This window comes from Egretta garzetta, unplaced genomic scaffold (assembly GCF_000687185.1).
Source record: "Egretta garzetta isolate BGI_Z169 unplaced genomic scaffold, ASM68718v1 scaffold447, whole genome shotgun sequence".
Taxonomy (NCBI): Eukaryota; Metazoa; Chordata; class Aves; order Pelecaniformes; family Ardeidae; genus Egretta; species Egretta garzetta.
The window spans coordinates 571,568-587,624 of NW_009260397.1; the positions used below are offsets into that span (position 1 = coordinate 571,568).

At 46.0% G+C, this 16,057-nt stretch overlaps 1 protein-coding gene across 2 annotated transcripts in view; it reads left to right on the top strand.

Moving 5' to 3' along the window:
• Nucleotides 1–16,057, top strand: part of GGT1 (gamma-glutamyltransferase 1) — a 45,648-nt gene that overhangs the window by 11,236 nt on the left and 18,355 nt on the right. Inside the window, exon 1 of one of the 2 annotated variants that reach the window (XM_035898568.1) lies at nucleotides 223–290. The exons of the other annotated variant lie outside the window; for it this stretch is intronic. The gene's annotated coding sequence lies outside the window, so the exon portion shown is untranslated. Of the gene's footprint in view, nucleotides 1–222; nucleotides 291–16,057 lie in introns of those variants that run through there. 2 annotated transcript variants of the gene reach the window in all.

A 16,057-nucleotide genomic window follows, 5' to 3' on the forward strand; every position in this document is an offset into this window, starting at 1 on the left:
CATCCCCCATGGCAGCCACTCCTTTGGACAACTGGCAGACCCCCTTGTACGAAACGCCCCAGACCACAAGCTGGCTACCTTTGAATTTCCTCCCATCTGTGCCATCTAGTGCCCAGTACAAGAACTGGGATTGACCCAGCCTCTCACCCACAGGGGAACAGCCCGGCTGCTCTGGAGAAGAGGCTCTCCTCTCCCTGGGCCAGGCGCCAAGCCCTGGGCCAGGCAGGGATGTGCTGGGAGGACCCCTGAGATGCCGCACCGCCTGCATGGAAAATCCCACTTAGCTCCAGGTAGGATTGCAGCGCGCAGGTGTGTCTGCGGGGTGGATGGAGTGGGGAGAGCGACTCTGTTTGGAGGCTGGATGTGAGACGAGGCTGGGTGATATTATGCTGCCAGAAGCTCCAGGTAGGGAGAGGAAGGCTTGAAGCTCTCGGGACTCCTGCCTTTGCTTTTCAGTCATTGTGTTCCCGTGGTATGCTCTGACACTGTACACGTGTTTTAAGGGACGAAAATACCAACCTCTGTCAGAACTGGAATTCTCCTATTTGGATAGATTTCAATGCTATTCCAAGGGGACCTGCAGTTAGCTTTACTTAAGTGAATGCCCTAGACCGTAAAACACTTTGGTTTTCAATATAAGCATAGGTTGTTGGGCATAATATTTGTGTTATGCCATTTCTTACATTCCATGTACTAAGCTATTATTTTTTTCAAAAAGCTTTTATAGCTGTAGCTTGGTTTGCCAGCTTTGATTCTTAACTTTGCCTCTGTCCTCTTTATCCTTTTTCAAAGGAATACTTTTCCTCTTTACAGACCCAGTTTCATTTATAAGCTCTAAATAAGAGGGGATGAATCAGGAGGTAACAAATTCTTGCTTCCTTCTTGCTGCACTTTTTCACAGATCTGTACAAGATATTTAATGGTGGTGAAAAGAGCTGCTAACTCAAACCCATCAGTATACATCTATCCTTCATATTGGTTTATCACAGCAGGCATTACATGTTTCTCTGTATCGAATTTCGTCTGCTCTTATTTGCCCTATTTTACAGATGCCTTCAAGTTTTCCACAAGCTCTTTGCAATTTTCCTGATGTCCTTTGCTAGCTCCATATGTTATCTTCTGCCATTTCATTACTGGGCCACAAGTAAATATATTGAATGTGCTGCCTCTAGCATCCATAGGGCACCCTGCTCAGCTTTTTCCGCATGAAGTTTTGATCATTTGTTCTTCACTTGTAACTTGTATTGGATTAAAAATTATTATCTGATACCTGCTTCCCAGAACTTCTTATTAGAGGCTTCCAGGAGTTAGTAGTAAAATCATTTGAGGAGCAGATGAATATATTCTTGTTCTCAGGATCACATCTAGGAGTCTGAGCTCTGCTCCTATTTGCTTGTGAACAGTATCTGCTGCTTTGCTCCCCGTGAAGCTCTGGAGGTTTGCCTCTCCAGGATATATTGCCCAGGCACATCGTGCTCTTTCTGAAATGTAAATTTTCCTACTTATTTATTTTTTTCTTGGTCCTTAAGTAAGCCTGATTGCTTAGGAAGTCTCAGTAGCCTTTTCAAATGTGAAAAGGTAGAATTGCCCCTTAGCATCTGGTAGGTAACTGGCTGTAGTGATAGCTCAGTGATTTTGCAGCTGGCACTTCCAGGGCTCTCCCGGGGTTGCTATTGATCTGGGCACAGTCATTGCTTTTGAAGGGACTGATCTTTGAAACCGGACCTCCAGGAAGTAATTTAAGGATGTGTTTGCATCCTGCTGCGCACTGAAACTGCGAGGGTTTCAGTGGGAAGGAAACTCATCTTGAAATAGATGCAGTGTTTATCTGCTTTCCCTAATTAGTGCTCCATCTTCCTGGAGGTGGTATTCGCCAAAGCATCCCCTCGGCAGCGGGAGGTCAGTGTTGGTGTCAAGCCTGCACTTGCCCGAAGCTTAATTGGTCCCAGCTGTGCTCTGGAGAGCTCTGTTTCGGAGGTGCCTGAGCTCAGGGCAGGTGTTCCGCTGTGCTGCCTGCACGGCTGTTTGCACACCTGCAGTTTACTACTCTTCTCCTGAGACCGAGTGGTTGCAGAGGCAGGATTTGTTCTCCAGTGAGCTCCCAGCTTCTCACAGGTCTGTAAGCTCCTTTGTTGCTTTCTCTCAGTTCTTTGGGACTCAAGAGTCCCTAGGGTTTCAGACCTTCCCTGTGTAATTCAGTCCCAAGTCTGTTGGTGTGCCCCAGGCTTTAAAGTGTTTGTGTGCGATGGGTGCCAGCAAGAGTCCTTTCTGCAGTTTGTCCCCAGAGCCCCTTAATAAACAGGAAAGCACAAACCCTCTGTTTTAGATGCAACAAAATGGAGGCTCAGACAGGCAGTGTTATTTATTGCAATCCTTCAGCAGCAGAAACAGGAGTACACCCCCTTTTGCTGCCCAAGCCTCAGCACCGTAATCGCAGGGCTACGCATTTCCCTTCAGCCAGCCCCTGCCCGTGCAGCAGTCAATGCAGGTGCCCAGCTGTAACCTGGGGAGGTTTGGTGCAGAGGACTCGTTCCCCTGTGCTAAGGAGGTGCTTGGCCTTATATGCACCATCTCCCATCGGTGCACGGCAGTGGCTGTGCCTGGGTATCAGAGGGGGTCAAGGCCTGGGCAGGGCTGAGCTCATTGTGGCAGCTGAGCCTGGCTCTGGCTGGCCTGTCTGGTTAGAGCGGTGCAGGGAAGGGGTTGTGCGACAGCTGAGCTCCCAGCTCCCCAAACGTGCGTCCCAGCTTTAATTACAGTGACACTGCTGCCTGGATGTAATTAGCAGTTGAGAAACTCTGAGTGTGATTTTAATAAGCTGAGAGTAATGCAATTTGCCTTTTCTGTAAGAGATGCTTCGCAAACAAAAACTGTCATTAAAAAGCATGCACACAGGGCAAACAGTGACTGTGCGGTGGGCGCATTACTGCTGTATGTGCAGCACGTGGCCTGACCTGGCGTAGGGGTCCCCTTTTGGGGCAGTCTTCATGATGGGGTTCCTGGGGGACCAACATGTAAAAACTGCAGGATTTGGCTCAGTTGTGGGTTTTACAAAAGGCACTTCCCAGTCGTCACATCTTCCCTTTGATATAATGTTGTTCCTTGAGAAGGATGATTCTCCTGGGTGTCATCCTCCCCATTGCTTTTCATTCCTGTCATTGTGTTTCTGTGCTCTCCCCCATGAGCCCAAATTAGCTCAAGGCTGGTGGGATCTCTGTGGCAGAGGCCAGCGAGGCAGCCAGGGTGGCGTGGGGCAGGAAGCCCTTTCAAGAGCAGCCAGCGATTCTGGTAGCCTCAGATCTGAACAGCCGGACTGAGCCCTGGACTCTGCCTCTCTTCCCTACTCCTTCCTGCTCTCTTAAAAAAAAAAAAAAAAAAAAAAAAAAATTCTCTTTTATCTAGTCTTCTGTCTCTGCACAGGCCTGCCACTGGAGCTCAAAGTGGAGTTCTGGCCATGGGACCCCTCATGGGGGAGCAGCCCTGTTGAGTCCCCAAGGTCTGTTTCCCCCAACTGGCTGCTGTGGCTCTTGTAAATTAGGGAGTGCCTATGTTTGTAGTACCCCTCCTTTTGACCTGTGGGAGATGCCCTGATCTTCGAGAGTGCAGAGCCAGAGAAATGCCCGTGATTTCCCATCCGCTGCCATTTCTCCCTGCCTGTGAGCAGTGGACAGGGTTCCCAGGTTGATAAGGGAGGGTTAAAATCAGGTTGCTCACTCATGTCCCTTTGTGCTGTGCCATGCAGGTGTGACTGGCCTGCTGCCTGCTCTGCCAGCTAATTTGCAGCCCTGGCACATTGGCAAAACAAACAAAGCCTTCCCCAGAGATCAGGTTGAAACGTGGTAAAGGGATCTGTGATTCCCACTGGCAGTGGAAATGGCAGCAGGTGTGGGCTCTGGGAAAATGTCCAGCATCTGACCCATCCCAATGCAGAGAGGCTGTGGAGCAAATGCAGAGCAGCCCATTTGTGCAGGATGGAGGAGGATGGCTAATGGGGCCAAGCTCATGTGCAAGCTTGGTCGCTGTGCAGTGCTGTGTGTCCAGCCTCTGCGGCATGCGTGCTCTTCCCAAAGACATGGCAAGTGGGTCTTCCCAGGAGCCGTGTTGGTACAGTCTCTACCTCCCTGCCTCCAGCCCAGCTGGCCCATTCACAATTTCCAAGACGGGTCGCAAGAGCTTTGAGGCAGAGGATTTTGATTCTGATATCTCAAAAGCAACAGCAATCTCTGGTGCCCTTTGCAGCACCAAAAGAAAGCTGGGCAGGGGGGCAGCTAAACCAGCTAGGTACTCTTCTCCCATCTAGGGTTTTGGGAGCTGTACTTGAGATGTGAGTCTTGTTCTCCTGATAGCAGGTTGCCTCTCTCAGGACAGGAAACCTATTGGTGTTTGACCACTTATCTTTTCCACAGTCCTATGTTATGCTCTGCCCAGAGGAGTAGATGCTACGAGCATCAAGCATGCCAGGTTTCTGCACTCAGATGCAGAGGGTGTTGAGGACAGGCTCCTGTCTCTGTGCTCTTCTTTTGTATGAACTTTGTGACCACCATCCTGTGAAACCAGAGAATCACCCAGTGATTTCAGTGTATACCCTTGGGCTGGCGGAAGATGAAAATGCTTGACTGCTTTGCTGAAGTGTGGGCTGTGACTGGAGCCTGCCCCATTGTACAATAGTGTCCATCCCACATATGAGCTATGGCTCAAGAATGTTTTCACCAAGATTAAATCTGTACTGTGAGTTTCTCTCTTAAGGTCAAAGCTGTTGGGTTGCAGATGGCCACACAGAGATGAACTGTATTTCCCAGATCTTAACTGGACTAACTGTGAGCCTGAAGAACTAGGGGATTACTTGGAGCTCCCTGGAGTGACATCTCTAGACAGGGAAATCCATTTATTTCTCAAGGCTGTCATTCTGGGGAGCAAACAGAGTGTGTGAGGTGCTGAGAGGCATTGGGAATAAAACAGATGTAAGTCCAGCTTCTCACTTACAGTATGAGCTGTCTGGCACAGCATGTGACCTTCCCATGTAGTGCTATATGAATTATCTGTACTGCTCCTGGGCACCCTCCTCACCTGCCCACAGCAGGGAAAAGGGTCCTGGAGTAAATCTGAGCTCCCTAGCCCATGAAACTGTTGTTTCTGGGTGTTTGTCCCAGAGATGGGCTTGCCCTCTGGAGACTGCTGGAGGTGTAGGCAGAAAGTACATAACCCCTGCACACTCACTGCAAATTAGCACTTTATCTAAAGCCTTCTCGGGGACTCAGTGAAAATTCTTCCCATGCAGCACCTGAACAGCCATCACTGGCTCTCTGCTCCTGCAGCACCCTCAGAGACGGGTTGATTCCCACCACGGTGTCAGCTGAGGGGCCCTGCAGTGTGCAGTGGTGGAGGCAGGCACCAACAGGCCTGGGGATGCCAGCTGGCAAGTGGGGATAACAGATCTGGGGATGGCTGCACTGCTGCTTGTCTCTGCCATTTTGCCCCATCCCTCTCTGAGAGGCTGCAACCCTGACTCTGGTATGGGGCTGCTAAGGAGCTGCTAAGTGGTCCAGTTGAAAACTTGCCATACTAAGGTAACCCAGGACTGATTCTGGATCACCAGGATGTGCTGAATTTTATGCTGAGAGGCTTCATTTGTTGCTTCAAGAGTAGTAGAGCTGATCCTGCAGCAGAAACTGCTGAGAAAGGGACAAGAAGTTGTGAGGCTTCCTGAGAAGTACAGCTCTCCCAAGGTGAAGTTTGGCTGGTGCCTTGGGTCATGCACAGGAATAACTTCTGAGCCTCACGTCTCCAAGTCCCACTGATTCTTAGGCAGAATGGAAAAAAGATTTGTGGAGGTCTGTATAGTGGACCTTGGCTCTTCCTGGGAAAAGTCCTTGCTCCTCTGGTTTTAGGGCCCTCTTGCTTTGGTTAGACTTTAACAGCAATTAGTCACCCAACAACTTTATATAATAATCCGTAAGTTTTCCATTAAGTGGCAAACACTTTGAACTTCTCCCCGGTTCCTCGGCTGCACTCTAATCTGCTGTCATTTTTCACAAGGAAACGGAGCTACCTTCATGTTTTATTCATTTCCTGTTTACAGTGGGGGAAAAACATGAGAAACAGTGAAAACAACAGCCCATGGAGCTGCAGGCGCTGTGCAGATAGGTCACTGTCAGCCTCTGCACTTGCCACTTCCAATGGCATCTGGATTTACTGTATATATTGGACACATGACAGGAAAGAGAGGTCATCTCTAGCAACACGCTTAAAGGAATCTGGGGGTAAGATTCCTTATTCCGGGCTGGGCACTGACCTGCTCTGAAGCCCTGGGCAAGATTGTCTCTTGTCCTGCCTCTCAAGTGAGGATATGAATGCTTTTCTCATGTCAGCCTGTGAGGCTCCCTGGATCTGATACTAGCTTAAAAATGCTGTTAAGTAGTAGTAAAAATGTTTGTGGTGATGATAAGAATTTGGCAATCTGGACAGGTTTTGGAGTTTGGGGATCTTCCTTGTAGATGCGGCAAGTACTGGAGGCTGTTGTTTGGTAGGCAGCTTTACACAGTCCCTCTCTTACTATAAGTATCAGTGGACAAACACGGGAAGGGACCTATTATGACTCTGTTCCTCCTCTTTGTGCTTACAATTTGGTTAGAGCTTGCTCTGCCACCCACCTGGCATGCTTACACTGTCTCCAAGCTATCCTGTAAAAGACATGCTGCACCTTGAGCAAATGGGGAGCTTTCCCTGGGATGGACAGGTCTGTTGCAGTTGTGGTCGTGCTGAAAAGTGCCTGCCAGGGGAGCAGGTTTCTTCCTTGGATAAGGATATCAGAGCAATTCATTGTTAATTGTTTCTGTTTTGATCCCAACAGCTCCAAAGCTCTCTCCAAAGCAACAGAACAAGAAGGAGTGCTTTATTGAGATCATGCTTATGTAATTTGCAGGGGAGTGCAAAAATAGTGAGCAAATCTTACATGTGTAAGGGAAAGCTCGTTTATCCTAGTTCTAAAGAAAAACTCTTATGCAGCCTTCCTCAGCAGTTAGAAGAGGATCTAACTCAGTTATCATAGAATCATAGAATGTTTTGGGTTGGAAGGGGCCCCTAGAGATCATCTAGTCCAACCCCCCTACAGTGAGTAGGGACACCACTAATTAGATCAAGGTTGCTTAGAGCCCCGTCCAACCTGGCCTTGAATGTTTCCGGGGATGGGGCCTCCACTACCTCTCTGGGCAACCCCTTCCAGTGTTGCACCACCCTCACTGTAAAGAATTTCTTCCTCATATCCAGTCTAAACCTACTCTGCTTCAGTTTAAAACCATTACCCCTTGTCCTGTCACAGCTGTCTCCACTAAAAAGATTTTCCCCATCTTTCCTATAGGTTCCCTTTAAGCACTGGAAGGCCGCAATCAGGTCTCCCCGCAGCCTTCTCTTCTCCAGGCTGAACAACCCCAACTCTCTCAGCCTGTCCTCATAGGAGAGGTGCTCCAACCCTCAAATCATTTTAGTAGCCCTCCTCTGGACTCGCTCCAAGAGTTCCATGTCCTTCTTGTGCTGAGGGCTCCAGAGCAGAATGCAGTACTGCAGTTATGCACCTGCTTTTGAGTCCCTTAACATTATCAAAACAGTCCCATTCCTTAGGGTAAATGGGATTCGGACTATGATTTGGTGTACAGGAACACTCCTTACAGTGTTTTAAATAGGTCCCTTACTCAGGCTGGCACAGTGTTATGTGAAGAGGACAGGGAGATCTCTGGTTGAAAATTAACCTAGGAAGGGGAGAAAGTAAGATCATTCTTCAGTCCAGTTCACTATGCGTTGCACATGCAGCTCTGCTTGCAAGTCATTCCCACATCTCCCTTCCCCACCCAAACCTAAGTACTAGCCACGGACGTTCCTGTCAGTGCAGGATTTTGAGTCTATGAATGCTGGTGGCATTTATTTGGCTGCTGTTGCATGATCCTGCAGATCTTGGTGCCGTTGCTGGTAGGTGACAGTAGCTCTATGAATTCCACTTTGTGAAAGCCTGGGATGGCTCCTGCACTTTTCAGTTGCCTCAGCTGAGAAGACACACACACATCTTCTGTTAGAGTTTGTATCTCCTTTATCCTGCTATTCCAGAGATACTTGATACTTAATTTTAAAGCTCTGAATCAGTCAAACCTTGTCCTAATGTATGAGGTGGCTTTTCATGGTCAAACAAGCCCTTCAGTGAAAGATCAACAAAACTGTAATGAAGGAAGTTGAAAATGAATTCTCTTCCCTTTGGAGAGCACCAGTACATCCTTGAGAGATTTCCTCTCCATTTACAGGCTACAAGACTTCCTCTGATGGAGAAGGGAAGGATGTGCTTCTCGAGAACTTCCCAGGTCAGTGTCCTGGACACCACCTTTTACAGGATGCAAGTTCCTTCTCCTCCACAGATCTCCCAGCCCCTATGGCCATGGAGCTGGGCAGCGCTCCAGCATCAGCTAACTTCGAAGAGTGCAGGAATGGGATTTTCCCTAACAGGGTGGGGTATGGGGGCAACAGTGCTCTAATGCAGAGGGTGTCCTTGCTGTCAGAGCTTGTGCCACGGGCCAAACCAGCAACTGGCAGAGCATTGTTCAGTGCATGAAGAAAAGGGAAGAAACAACTTTGCCAGTTATGGATTCACTCCTGGGACTACCCAACATCAAAGTATTGTCTCCATTCAAGTCTGATCTTTCCTTGCTCTCCACCCTCTATGCTGTTCCCTTTACCGTGAGAAAGTACAGCACAGAGTGTCTGACCACTCTGTTCTCAGCTTGCCCTGTGAGCCAGCAATTCTTCAGGGACAGGGAGGGGGAAGGGTGTCATGCCTTTACTGCTCAAAGATACGACTTCATTACATCACCCTGCCATTCTGACCACTCCCAGATATAAAGTCTTGCCGCCACTCTGCTCTGTGTGACCAATCTTGCTTTTGAAATCCCTGCTGCGGGGATCCCTTGAGGAATAAGGGGCAAGAGAGCAAGGCAGAAGCGGCTTCTTTTGGTGTCACTGGGAGAAGGTAAACTGCACCCAGGGAGAACAGAGCTTTTAAAGTAGTGAGTAAAGAGTGCCATTTTATCTTATCTCCATATTTTGGTTGGATTGGGGTGTGAAATAGAGGAGTTGTTCCTTTCCCTTTATTACCTACCTTTACAGCTCTTTAATCATACTTTATTAAAGTGTACCTTTGTTCACAAGCCTTCAGGCTTAGGTTTGAAGACCAAGTGTTTCTCTTTTATAGGGATTGCCAGGTCTTGATCTACTGTCTTGGCTTTGGTTTCTCTCTGTTAATGAAGGCCAGGTCACAGGCAGCAGGGTCTCTGTCCAGGCAATCCAAACAGCTGCCGATTCACCCTTCAGGGGAGCTACTTAACGCTGTGGGTCAATAGCGTCAGCATTGCATGAGCTGTGGGTTTCAAGAGGAATTGGGTTTTCGGACAAAGGCTGAGATCAGAGAAAAAAATCTGGGAGTCTAGTGACCTGGGATCTCAGTCAGGTCACTGGGCAAGCTATTTAACTTCTGCATGGCCCATCCAACCTTTTGAAGATACCCTATCTACCACCCAACTTGATATTGGTCTTCACGACTTATTTGGTTGAAAAGGTCTGTGGAAAGGTTGGTATGTAAGGTCTGAGTCACAGTCTTGGTGTGTAAGACTGAGTCACAATTTGAACCTGGTTTTGCATGTAGTATGAATGACATGGCATGCTGCTATAGCAATCTGGCAGAGGAAAGACTCTCAGAACTACCAGAGAGGTCAGAGCTATACAAACACTGGAAGGCAGATTTCATGGGTTCCTGCAGATGAGAAATTCGTACTTAATTCTGGCAAGTAGTCCTCTTCAGAGAAAGCTGGGTCTAAGAAGTGGGCTGAAATCCATAGATCTTTCATACCTCGTTTCCACATCATTCTGTGCTTCTAAAGTGGTAACTTGGAAAATGCAGACCCTATTGGGATAGGAGATCAAGCACTTGCAGGTTTCTTACCTGCCAGCGAGGGGGAAGGCCAGGAGGCAGGTGCAGAGCCAGAAAAGCTGCAGGGGCAGTGGGATGATGCTGGGGGTGTCTTCCAGAAGCGGAATGGAAGGGCAGTGATGTGGGAGAGAGCGGACCTCCTAATGCAGAGCAGGGAGAGCACTCAGCAGAGCGCGTCAGGGGATTAGTTGTGTATGGGGAAACTGGCCTGTGAAACAGAAAGGAATGTCCTGAAATAAACCAAGCAGGCCACATTTAATTCTTTGTAAAGAAACTTCTGGTGCAAGGAACTATTGAGGGTAACTGTATTCGTGTGAGAAGGCATGATTCTGCACAGAAAAATGAATACTTAGACCCATGAAGGACCAGAACAGCACTGTGTGCTCATTACAAGAACAAAAAGAATTGCCCTCTCCTACGTGTACTTGGAAAACAAAGACCTGTTCCTGCTCTTGGCTATCTCTTATGCTATGGTACTTCCATCTCATGCTGATTGCTAAAGCTGAATCCAGCAGCTCTGGTTACTCCTCTAGTGGAAAAGGTATAACATCCCCCACTGAAAATCCACTTGGTCCCCATATAGCTGTTTTGTTTGTGCTGAAGCCTTCTAACATGCCAAAGGTGGGCTATCCAGGACGAGCACAAAGTCCCAGTCCTAGGCTGCATTTCCTGATCCATCTGCCCACAACAAGTAGGAGTCAGATCATGGCTATTCCAGGAGAGGTGAAGTTATTCAAACCAGCTCTGTGGCAATTAAGGCACGCATCTATCTGTAAATCTTGATTTAGAAAAGCAGGTGAATTTATGTAAGTAAAATATTTCAGTTGGAAACTGAGCTCTTTTCCAAGTTCCACTGAAGTCTGTGGAAATCTCTTCAGTGAAGGCAGTCTTGAGTTCATTTATTATTTTGGAATCTAGGGGTTTTGTTTGATTCATTGGGGGTTTTTTCCCTGTCCAGATGCTCTACGGTCTATAAAATAAGTAGTTACCTGCAATGGCAATAACGTTATTTAAACCCTTTCTTTTTTCCCCCATGTTGTTCCCTTTTCTTTCCCCACCTCTTCACTTGGTATCCCTCTCCCCTCTTTTATTCCAGGATGGTGAGGTTGAGGGGAAGCCCTATGGGGCTGTGTTGCTGAGCCGATTGCTGGCTGCTGCGGGGAAAGGCAGGTCTATTAGCTGCAAGAACACAGCCCCTTTGGTGGCCTGACAGAAAGGCTTTGCAAAGATGAAAGGGCTTCGTAAAGCTGATAAATAAGTGGTACAGAATGGTGTAAGTTTTGGAAACTGTGGAGCTTAACATAAAATTTATCCGTAAAGACTGAGTCTAGGTAGCAGAAAGATAACGAATCAAGGACAAGTGATAAGAAGACAGACCTTGAACAGTCACCCTTTTCTGGAAAGGAGGAGAGGAAGGTTAGCACTGATTGTCAGATAGGACTTGAAATGAGATAAGGTTTAATGAATTGGTCTTTGTTACTGTCGTTATGCTCACTTTGGCATACTGAGTTGTTACAGAAAGCCATTGGAATAGAAAATAGGAAATAAGGGTTAACATCCTTTATTAGCAAAATCAGGAAAGTGCTCTTACAAAACAGAATACCACTAGTAAGCTGTTACTTCTTTCATGCATGCATACTCTTTGTCAGGCAGAACAAGATGACACAAGATACAGAAATATCCTCTCGAGGAAAACTCACCAAAGAGCTTTTTGCACTAACCCTTCTTATAACCTAAGCTATAATCTATATATCAGTACACCAGTCATAATCCATTTGAGTATCCTATACCATGGTCAAATCATCATCTCTTTTAGATTTATATCTTTTCTACATCTGGAATATAATTAGGATTATAGCCACTTTACAAGAATCAGATCATAACAATTTTATTAATATGCCAGTGGCATGAATCCTTGATGTAAGAAAAGTTCAACCTCAAAAGGCTTTATCAAAACTTTCCCCCTTGAAATGCATCCCAGTGGTCTTTGTTGAAAGTAAATTGCTGTTCCTTCTGCACAGCCATCAACAACGCCTCCAACCACCAAGGAGCCTTGTCAGCCGTCACGCCACAACACTGTCCCAGTAACACTACTTCAGCTGCCTGTGTGGGTAAGAAGAATAGAACCAGGCCATGTGGCTGGCAAGCAAGGTTTAATAAGCCTCCCTGTTTACCAGTTATCTTTCATTTTGCTTACCTTTGCCCCAGGGAGGAGCATGCACCTGTGGATGATTACAGGAAACCAGACTTGAGTTTAGTGGGTTCCTCCTCTTCGAGCAGGTGCGTTATAGTGGAAGGAACTCTCGCTGGAGGGGAAAGAGGTGCTTTGGTTGTGGACAAACATCTGCTTATTTAGTTTCAGCTCTGAAAGTCAACTGTTGGTCCCTGCTCTTAAGCCAATTTGATGTATTGCATACTAGGCAAATTTTCCAGTTCCTAAAGTACCTTTTCTCTAAGAGTCTCCCCTAGTACTTTGTTTTCCAGGGCTTTTTCAGGAGCGATCTCTTTTTTGCATCCGTGTTTCTTATGTGGTGTTTCACTTAAATTAGGACTACCTGCTACCTGTGCAGCTGGTACTTAACTTCCATGGGTTGCCTTAAACATGGAAGGGTGGAGCCAAGGGGTCAGAAAGGAAGCTGTTATTTAGTGGGAAGAAGCTTTACATGCTTATTAACATCTCCATGTTACGGGGCACTCAAGATACTATTTGATGCTTACATTCAGGTAGTATTGGATTGCAACATTGCTCTGTTAGAGGGAAAAGACTTTCTCACGGAAAAAATAGCTAACCTGCAAAATTAGGACAACTTATAACAGTTTCTATTCCAATAATGCAATGCATTAGTAAAAACATCAGGAAATCAAGACCTTGGATTGCATGCTCTGCCATAAAAAGGAGGAGTCTGCACAGCAAATGTCATTGCATGGTCTGTGTTGTGTCAATAGTTGCTGGTGTTGCTTCATGAAATTCCTGTGGAAAAAATCAATAGGGGGTGGGGGAGGAAACAAAAACCACCCAGAAGTTCCTTCAGGTTGTCTGATACTTTTCAGTATCTGCAAGTTCTATTAAAAGAGCTGTGAAAGCATTTCTTCATACACCGACAGAGGCATTCCTTTAGAAGAGGGAACAAATGGACATTACAGTCTGTTGCTCAAGTTTCAATGTAACCGTGCATGCTAATTTTTGGAGAATGTTAAAGATGACCATGCCATGAACATCACAAAAGGCAAGAGGTAGCAAGCCTGCAGGAGGTACTTTTTTCTTTTTTTTGTAATGGGTTGAGATGTTTTGATTAACAAGGCAGCAATGCCCCTGCATTAACCATGGTATTTCTGTTTGAGGTGTGGCTTTGCTGCTTGGAACATGCAAGGCTGAGTTATAGCAGGACAATCTATTAGATTAATGCCTAGACAGAGATACTTAACAGTTCCCAAAGACTATGTACAACTGAAATGAAGTAGTTGTACATAGCGCAAGCTGTGCATAGCAAGCTATTCACCTGTCAGAACCAGAAACGCTAACTTTAGGTTTCATAACTATCTATGACCCCATCCTCAACTCTACTTGTGCATAAGTGAAAGAGTAACTTGCTGAGGAGCATCCAGCTTGTTCCAGCTCTGTGCTGGTAAGAACATGCCACAGATGAGACCGCATTGGCCTTGAGCAGATATCTTTCCATGCTGTCTGCTTTTTCAGAGGGTAGTTGTTTTGGAACAGCTCCTGTCACAATCTTTTCTGTGGAACATCATGGGTGTCACATCAATAAATTAGATACAGTGAGAGTGGTACATGTTACTGACTGAATATGGCCTGAAACCTGAATGTATACTTAGACTGGCCAGTAGAAACAGCAGATACATCAAATCCTTCTGAGCCTGCAAAATATTTTCTGTGCCAGTACCCACCTTCCAGAAAGGTCCCATTTTTGTTCAAGATCTCTTGGACAATAGCAATATAATGGAAGGGACCTGCCCTCCTGATGCAATGTCTTGAAAGGGACATTTGAAAGTCCTTTTTAAAAGTTGCGCACGTGCTAAATCCCTTCCAAATATCTCAAGGCTGGAATACTCATGTTTTATAATACTGATTTTGCCAAATGTAAATGTTAAATAGAACTCTTAAATAGAACTCTATTTAGTTGCTATTACAGAAAAGAAGATGTATTTTTAAGCAGAGGAAATATGGCTCATGTTCCCAAAAACTTCTATTCTTGGAGCTAGGCCAAACTTTGTTAATGAGTCATTGTAGTATAGCTACCATCATTCTGAAGTAAGTAAGGATCCAGCGTATCAAAGGTTGGAGTGGGGCAGAGGGACTGGACAGGTTTGGAATTGAGATGTTAACCACTTGACTGATCCTGGTGGGTCAAAAGATAGCATCTAGCAGTGCTGACTGGCATCCAGGCAGACTTTGCTTCATCCCGCGTTTGCAGAAGAACCTGCTGGCTAAAAATCAGGCTTAGAACGTGTGGGCTTGAATCCCTGCTGTGTTCAAGTTTCAGGCAAGCTGATTTGCCTGTGCTGCATTCTGGATGGGCATTCAGTTCTTGTGTTCCAAGATGGGCCTGAAATTTCTAGCAAGCCATGGACAGCAGCAGTGGCATAAGCTTTAGTAGCTGAGTCTTTAAAGTCCAAAGACAGTTCAGGCAGCTCATCACCTTGAAGCTGGGTTGCTACTGGGGTTTATGCTACACCGTTCAAAGGCAGGTGAGCTGCAACCTTTGAGCTGCAACTGTGCTTCTATTCTTGACACAAGCAGACATGTAGGATTGTCACTTCAAAGCTTTAGTGAGGTTTAGTGATGGGGGGCAGGGTTTTTTTCATCCCTATCTTCCTGCTCTGTGATTCTTCCTGCCAGAGGATGCTGCTATGGGAGCAGGGGTGACAGAACAGGCATTGGTATGAATCCAAACTAAAACCAACGACAACTCAAGGTAGTGTGTAGCTGATCTGCTGCCCTTGCGTTGCAGGCAGTCGCTCACACTTGGCAGAGAGGTTATTCCCAACAGATGTAATCACAGCTGAACCTGTCAGGGTGTCTGGGTTTAAGCTGCAAGGCAGACACACACTTAAAATCCAGTTTCTTTTTAAACCACAAGGGTGCCAGTTGGTTAGGCAAAAGAGGTATGAAGGTACATGACCATGTGGAGATGAGAGTGCTTCTACTTAAGATGACCTCATATTTGCTTAATCAGAACTTAACAGCTAGTGATGAAGTGTGGGAAAACTCATATTTGCACCATGTAGTAACTGAATCCAAGAACACAGAATGATTCTCCTGGTGATACATGTGCTTTGTGGATGCTAAAATATGCATTTTAAAAGATGTGGGTTCTTGACCTAGTCAATGATTACTTATGCATTCCTCTGGTACTGTGAATTCAAACATAATGAGTTTCAATGGGTTAATCTCCGTGAGCAGAGCAGTACAAATATCGAATAGTATGGTACGCTTCGGAGAGCTTTTAAGGAAGGTTAAGTGGTTACTGCTACAAGGATTTATTGTCCTGAGAAAGGGTTTCACTGCTTGAGAAAGGATATTCAAAGGATACCTGTACATAAAGATCTGTGCAAAAGGACAGGGCGGACTTGCGAATACTCTCGAGAGGTAAGGGGGAATTAGAAATTACCTTCATTAAGCCATTCCTCTTGGCCTGGAAGTGCTGTGTGGGATTTCTTATTCAACAGAATATGGGACAATGTGACTTTTTTTAATATATCAGATGAAAGCTTGCCAAAAGAGAATGATAGGACCTGACTAACCAGTCTGAATAAGCTCAGGTCTAATAAACATCTTCTAGTTCAATGGCATAAGAGCTTCTGAAAACATCTTTTGCAACAGTTGGGAGAATAGAACTATTTTAATGAAACATTTTTATTTTAAATTGGGAGTGAATGTAACAGCGATGTTCTGAATGAGTTTCTAAAACTTTATTTTAATAACTTGTGGTTTTGAGATTGAGTTTGCCAGTTCTGGATTTCTGGGAGGTCCCCAACTAGAAAGCATTGTGAAAACCATGTCAAATGGGGTGTTTTGCACTTATTCCACCTTTCAGCCTTTTTTTGCTTCATGGTTTACACTGAAGTGTCTTA